Genomic DNA, 7,565 nt, shown 5'->3' with positions numbered 1-7,565 from the left:
TCCATTAAAACAAATCGTCACTAATTTGAAAAAATCTCGTATCTCATATCAATACGTTAACAATAGTGGCCCTTGAAATAATGTTCATAAAGTTTACTCATAAAAGTGACGATTTTGAGATACTATTTTTTTTAAAAGTAGTGACGAAATTGACCAGAATTTGCTGCCAGTGGCGTTCTCACCGGGTTGCCTAATTTTTTTTACGTGACGTCATTGACAATAAGTATAGCAAAACGTGAGTGCAGCGTCAAGGGCTTGTCTTTGAAGACAAATTTAACTCAGGCAATATCACACTCACTTTGTTGCCTACATATATGAAAATGTTCACATAGTAGTGGCTAACAACATCCTACTACTTGTAATAATATAAAATGCGAAAGTTTGTGTGTGCGTGCGGGATTTGGTAATTTTTTAGTAGATGTGCAAATAGCTCGAAGTCTGGAATAACACATAGGTCATTTTTATCTTGATATTCACACGGGATCGGAGTAAAATTCCAAAATCTCAGCCGGTAAGTATTAGGGATACGAAATTTGGCACGGATGTTTTGTATACAAAGTTCCCCATGGGAAATTCAATTTGACTGCACCGCGGCACCGATCTAATAGGTTACGCGTGTGAAGCCTAATCTATGTAGTTTATTAATATTATACCTGTTTAGTCTACACACACTCACGCACATACACACACACACACACACACACACACACACACACACACACACACACACACACACACACACACACACACACATACATACACACACATTTTTTTAATATGGCAATTTTTTGCTATGGAGGAGCGGGGCGTCCTAATACAAGTATTTCATACTTAACAGGAAGTCCCCAACCATTGATTATGTGCACTAATTTATGGAGAAATAAATATTTTTCATTTTTTTCATTTTCATTTCATTTTCAGTCTAAAGTAAATTAATGAGTGAATTAGAATCTATATTGATTCCATATCAGATAACATGATTGAGATATTGAGATTCTGGTACCCTCGTGTAGCCAGCACTTAAAACTGATACATTTAAGTGCTTGAGTACGAGCGTTCTTGAGTGTTGTCTCAGGCTCTTACTACTCAAGATGCTAAGAACAAGTGTTATTTGTTTAGGATCAAGTCAAAACATGTTTTTTGAGTTCCGCACTTATTAACGAAAAGAAGAGCTCGTAAGATTAATAATTCGACGTGCATTCGTTCTTCATTCATTCCATTCTGTGCTTTAAAACGCTTCGAAGTATGTCTGTAAGTGCTGTCGTTCCTGCATCCTTAAAATATTGATTTTCATATTAGCGCTAAAACTATCCGAATATATACCTAGATGAAGCCGAACCTAGTTTAAGCTTATTAGACGCAGAGATAGTTTGAGACCCTGAGCAGGATACAGGAAAGTTGTACAGTTTTTGCGAGCGCGCGATAAAGGAAGTATTTGCAGACAAACTCACAAGCAACAGCTAGTGTGTTACAAAATAATGATTTCCAAGAATCGTAAAGATGGCGCGATCAAAACTTAGGCAAAGTTCAACCAGCATGCGTTTCAGGTGTACTCATGCAAGACTAAAGTCGGGCACGGCACACATTTTCAGATAAGAAGTTTCTGGACTAAAGGAGAGCATTCATATTGAGTTCGTGAGCCAAAGTTGTGAGAACTTCGCTTATGCTCTGACACAAATCACCTCCTTTGTGGGCTGAGTACTGTTGTCGCGTCACGTCTATACTAATATAATAAAGAGGGAAAGTTTGTATTGATGGATCTTCGAATCTTAGGAACTATTTAACAGACGGTTCGTGGTTGCGATTGCGTAGAGAATGACGCCGCACGAATAAGAGACGTAATAAAAGGGATATTATACGTTTAACGTGTTAAGCTGGATTCACGAGAGCTATATATTATTATCGTTAGCCTATTCCGTCCAACTGCCAAGCAAAGGCCTCCACATCCACTGTTCTCTATCCACTGCATACAAGGGCCAGTCCTTCAAGAAGCAGTCCAATTTATCCCGCCATCGCCTTCACAAGAGCTGCTATGAATAAATTAAACGACAGTAATGTCACTAGTCTTGTAACAAGTGACATTACTTTCGTTTTATCTTATGTAGAGGTATCTTAATATTTTGTAAATATGTATGTAACCTCTTATTGTACAAAAGAAAAGAAACAAAATACAATTGACAAACTTAAGTAAAATAAAATAAAACAGTATGTACACAATATTTACTTCATGTAAAACGATATTATCGCTTATTGAATCAACCTGTATCTAGTCATTTTGTGATACACACAGATATATAACATATACACAATTCATTCGTGGCAGCTCTTATCAATCGGCCTGTAGGTAGGTCCCACACAACTTACATTTGTCAATTCAATTGTATCTCAAATCTCAATAGATATTACATTAAATAATTTGATTACAAAAGTTGTTAAAATTAACTACACTAGGTACATTAGGTAAAGGCAAACTATTATTTTACAAAGCGTTTGCCTCGCTCTAGCAATGATTTTCATAAAAAAATATTTCCTGGAATCAGTAAAATATCAAGGTCTTTCTACCAAACTTAACGTAGATAAGTGGGTAGGTAATTACTCGTATATTTTGTTGTATCTGGGGCATAAAATGTATACCAAATTTAAGTCTCCCAGTTCCTAAAACGCGCATAACCAGACCATTGTGACACTTTCACTTAAGATGTAGGTATTAGGTCTAAAGGTAAGTTTATATTTGACAATTTGTAAAATAAGTCAGACTTTCCACGTGATCTTTTCTAAGGGTGGGTTCACCTTTGGATCATTTAAGCGTATCATAATTCGCATCGCGTAGCACCGACGAGTTCACGGTCGTTTGTTTGGACGCGAAAACATACGCGCTCATGCAACACGCCGTATCTGATTTAAGCGTCTAAGGATCGTGATTCTCGTGCAACGCGACGGAGATATGAAGAGCTATTAATGACACAAATGTGATTGATTCATGCGTTACTTTGCGGAGGTCCATAGTCATGAACTACACAAATTACCTTGCTTCTCCGCTAAAACCTTGCATCGCAGCTCATCAGTGTGACTCATATGTATATTTATTTAACATGCAGAGCCCGCTATCGCCCTCTAGCAGATGAAACTACACGTGTGTCACACAGGCCTAACTGTCACAAACACCACACATAAACATTGACAAGTTTCGAACTATGTTCTAACTATGAACCTTGAGAATGAACTATATTATTATTGCATTGGCACTATTTTGTGTGGGATTTGTGACAGCTGGGTCTATGTGACATACCTATGTATATAGTATTGATGTATAAAAGGAAAGGCGAGTTCTGTTTGTTAAAACATATAATTCTGTGTCGCACAGACGAAGCTGTGATGCAGTTTAGCGGAAAAGCAAGGTAAATTAGCGTAGTTTATTGATACAAAATCTGGATTCACAAAAAGTTAACTGAGTTGATACATATACCATCTGCAAAAAAAAAAAATGTCCTTAAGTTTTCAAACGGTAGGATACCAATCAGTAGTTACTAAACTGTGATGAGTTTATAATATAACTTTATGCTCGAGGAAATATTACATAGATCCCGAATTGATCTGCCAAAGGTCACTTGAAACAAATGAATAGAGAGGAATGTAGGAGGTGCTATAACTTGAAAGGAAAACGGCATACACGAAACAATTCCTATTTCATAAAACAATATAAAATAAAAAGCATCTTCCGCTCACAAAGGAGCTTGCTCTAAATTGAAACTGAGAATAGACTATCGAGGATACATCGCACTCGATAATACAGAAGACTTTGGATTTGTTACTCTTTCATACTGATCTCAGTTTCCTGTTATCCACGCTATATCCCCATAAAGTTCCCATGAAGAAGGAAATCTGTATGTAAAGGCAACCACTAAAATTTTAACACAGACATGCTGTTAAAAAGGTACAAGTCTCGGTTGAGACGATTTGCTTATAAAAATAGTATAGTCTCTTAAAAAGACAAGCTTAGGAGATAGATGTAATAATAAGATAATTTAGCTAACATTTTGTGGGATTCCATGACTTGTCTGATTACTAGGTACACTGTTTTCGTAAGTAATTTTATTTTTATTACAAGTACGACGATTTGGGTACGCTACTTTAGTATGCAATAATATATTTTTTACTTTTGATTTTTATGAACCATTAGAAAGCGCTCATCAGATTAAATAACTTTTACTAAGTCAGCATTACGATTAGGTAGTCTTATAGTTAGTTCGGCAGAGCTCCAGACTTGCATTGTTATTGTTATATGCAATGAAAAATATTTTTTTCAAAGTAAGTAATTTTTAGTAAGACACCATCAGTACCTCAAAACAAGTGCGTCATAGGTTTCTGTTTAACCATAGTATTCCAGCGGTATAAAAATTTAGGGGCTGTTTCACCACCCATTGATTAATTTTGTTTGACGGATAAGTGTGATGCTGTCTCTATCTATTCGAACAAAACAAACAGAGACGGCATCACATTTATCCGTCAAATAAATTTAATCTATGGATGGTGAAACAGGGAGTTAGGATGTAAAATCCCAAAATTTCAAGTGCTGATGAGTCTAGAGACATGAAATAGTAAACGAGTGTTTTTCACGCAACATAAGTTATGAGCGCATGATGGAATTATTTGAAAATCTTATGGATTCCGGAATCAAAATTCCGCAATTTTATCAGCCAGATCTAAAGAGACACGCGACCGAAGCCGCGGGTAGTAACAAAATAATTTCCCGCAAAATATTGTATGATTTATCTTAGCAAGCAGCTAACAGGGCATAAAAAATACTATATATTTTTTTCTCAGCGAAATGAAAATAAATAGGAGCAGGTTATTTCTTTTGATCTACATTTCTTTGAAGCAAATGATGGAATTGAGCAAACGGCCAAATGTTTAGCGTACCGATGAAGATTAAATTTTAGCGAGACCTGAACTACCTAAGCTATTATTCGTAATATTGTATATTTTCCATGCAAATATGATCAGTTCAACTTTTTTTAAACAGTTCTTTATATACGTTATCAATAATTTCGAACATATTTTTGTCATTGTTCGATAGTAACCTATCCTACCCATCTCTCGGTCTTATATTTTAATAGGGTTATACATGTGTTTAGTTAAAACCGTTGTTACCCTGGGTGTACCGGTCTAAATGCTATCTCCCCCTTAAAGAGGAGGAGAACCGTAATGCTCGAGCACACGAGCGTGCATCCGAGATCCGAGTCGCACCCCAAATTATGCTCGAGCATAGTACCATAGTAAAAGAGAACAAGTATGCACACTCCGACCCTTTAGGAGACTTAACTGCCTACTCCGACGCGGACGCTTAGGGTTGTCGATGTGTATTTTAGATTAATTAATTACCTACCGGCAAATAATTTTAGTTAACTTAAAATTGTCTTATATCTGTGTCTAGCGAAACCAGATTCTTAGTCGCTCTATTATTATTATTATACTAAATTTAAAAATATTGACTAGCTTTTACCCGCGGCTTCGCTCGCGTGAACCATAAACATTTCAAAGAAGCAAGCAATCAAGCAAGCAAGCAAGCAAGCATGCAAGTAACCATCTAAGCAAGCTTGAAAGTGAGCATGCAATTTTGCAAGAAATAGTGCCAGCAAGCATGTATTCGAGCATGCAAGCAAGCATACAGGCAAGCATGCAAGCAAGCGTGCAAGCCAGAAGGCAAGCAAGCATGCAAACAACAAATCAAGGAAGCATACTCCCAAATGAGTAAGAAATAGTGCAAGCAAGCATGCAAGCAACCATCTAAGCAAGCTTGCAAGTGAGCGTGTAATTTTGCAAGAAATAGTGCAAGCATGCATGCATTCAAACATGCAAGCAAGCATACAGGCAAGCATGCAAGCAAGAGTGCAAGCAAGCATGCAAGCAAGCAAGCAAGCATGCAAGAAAGCATGCAAGCAAGCAAGCAAGCATGCAAGCAATAATGCAAGCAAGCAGAGTTAGCACGCCAGTGGTGGTAGTGAAAATCAGTTCATCATCAACATCATCAGTTTGTTTATCCCTATCCCGCCGGAACTATATATCTATGTCCTTTCCCGGGATTCAAACTATCTTTATACCGATTTTCATCTAAATTGGATCAGTAGATTCAGAGATTACCCCTACAACCTCACAAACCTCGCAAACTTTACCTCTTTATAATATTAGTATAGATAAATTCGCCGAAGTGGTGATAGCGACTGTGTACATACTACTCATGTTTCCTACACATAATACTATAACTATTATGTGTCCTTGCACGAAACTATCACACTACACTTATACACTACTAATTTAAAACTATACCTCTAATACAAAAAATACGTAAGTACGAGTACGCGAACGTAAAAGGTGATCATCTCACGAAGCGAGCGCAAGACGAGCGAGCTAAAATCGAAACGTACGGCACCGACGGCAGCGCAGCCTTGACTAAAGAAAACTTAATCTTCTTTAAATTATCAGTGTGTGACACAACCGGCGCGCACACATTTAAGCCGTGCGATGTACTTTTGTTCGTAGTGAACCTACTTGTTCTCTTTTACTATGATAGTACACTCATTTCTCAGAACATAGGAGGTACAAGTTAGTAGTTAAAGTGACATTTGTGCGAGTTATAGTGTGTCCTCGAATTCCCCTATCTCATTTGTACGGGGCGTTTCTCGAACTTGGGTGTAAGGCCCCGTATACATTACAGACCCTCAAAAATTACAAGGAGCGTCTAGCCAGGAATTAATTAAAAGGCAACTGATACTGTTGTTACGTCCCACAGTATATGGATTTACAGAAATAGGTCCCTTTAATTGTGCTCTAATAAAATTACAATCTTAATTTTCTACTTACGTAAACAAGTTAGGTATCTACCATCAGCCAAATGAATGGTCTATACATTTTCTATCTAAGTCTATCTTTCAAGTTGACAGACATGTCTATTGGCATTATTGTTTTATGACATGCAAAGGATTATTAACTTTAGGGTGGTAGCTGGTAGGCTGGTGGCTGATGGTACCTACCTACTCATGATTAATTGTGACGATTATTTTGACTAAAGAAATGGTTGTCGTTTTTTGTTATTTCTTGGAATTTTAATTCCATCGGTATGAAATAATTTCGCAAAATAAATAATACACCATTAATCAGAGAACCGACTCAGTATCTCACTGTGTATACGAAGTAAAAACAAAAAACAACGTAGACAATAACAGGCGGTCTTATCATTAAAACTGTTTTCGTCCAAACTGTTTAGATTAAAAAATTAACACGCTAAAGTAAAATATAACGTGCAATAAAGAGTTTTGTTTCAAAAATATTATTTAACAGCAAAAGGAATTCATAACACAAAAATTATAAAGCCAACGATAGGTACCACACATACTTTAGCCTTGTCTAATACATTGACGTGACACTGCCATAATATGCCATATTTTATCTCTTCTCATTTGTTTTACTTAAGGCTAAGTTAAGACTGCGAAACTTTAACACGAGGTGTTGTGAATGATTGGCGAAACTGTGCTTACACGGGAAACTCTCGTGTAAGCTTCGCCAAT

Source organism: Choristoneura fumiferana, chromosome 13, assembly GCF_025370935.1.
Source record: "Choristoneura fumiferana chromosome 13, NRCan_CFum_1, whole genome shotgun sequence".
Taxonomy (NCBI): domain Eukaryota; kingdom Metazoa; phylum Arthropoda; class Insecta; order Lepidoptera; family Tortricidae; genus Choristoneura; species Choristoneura fumiferana.
Note: the sequence above shows the minus strand (reverse complement) of the source record.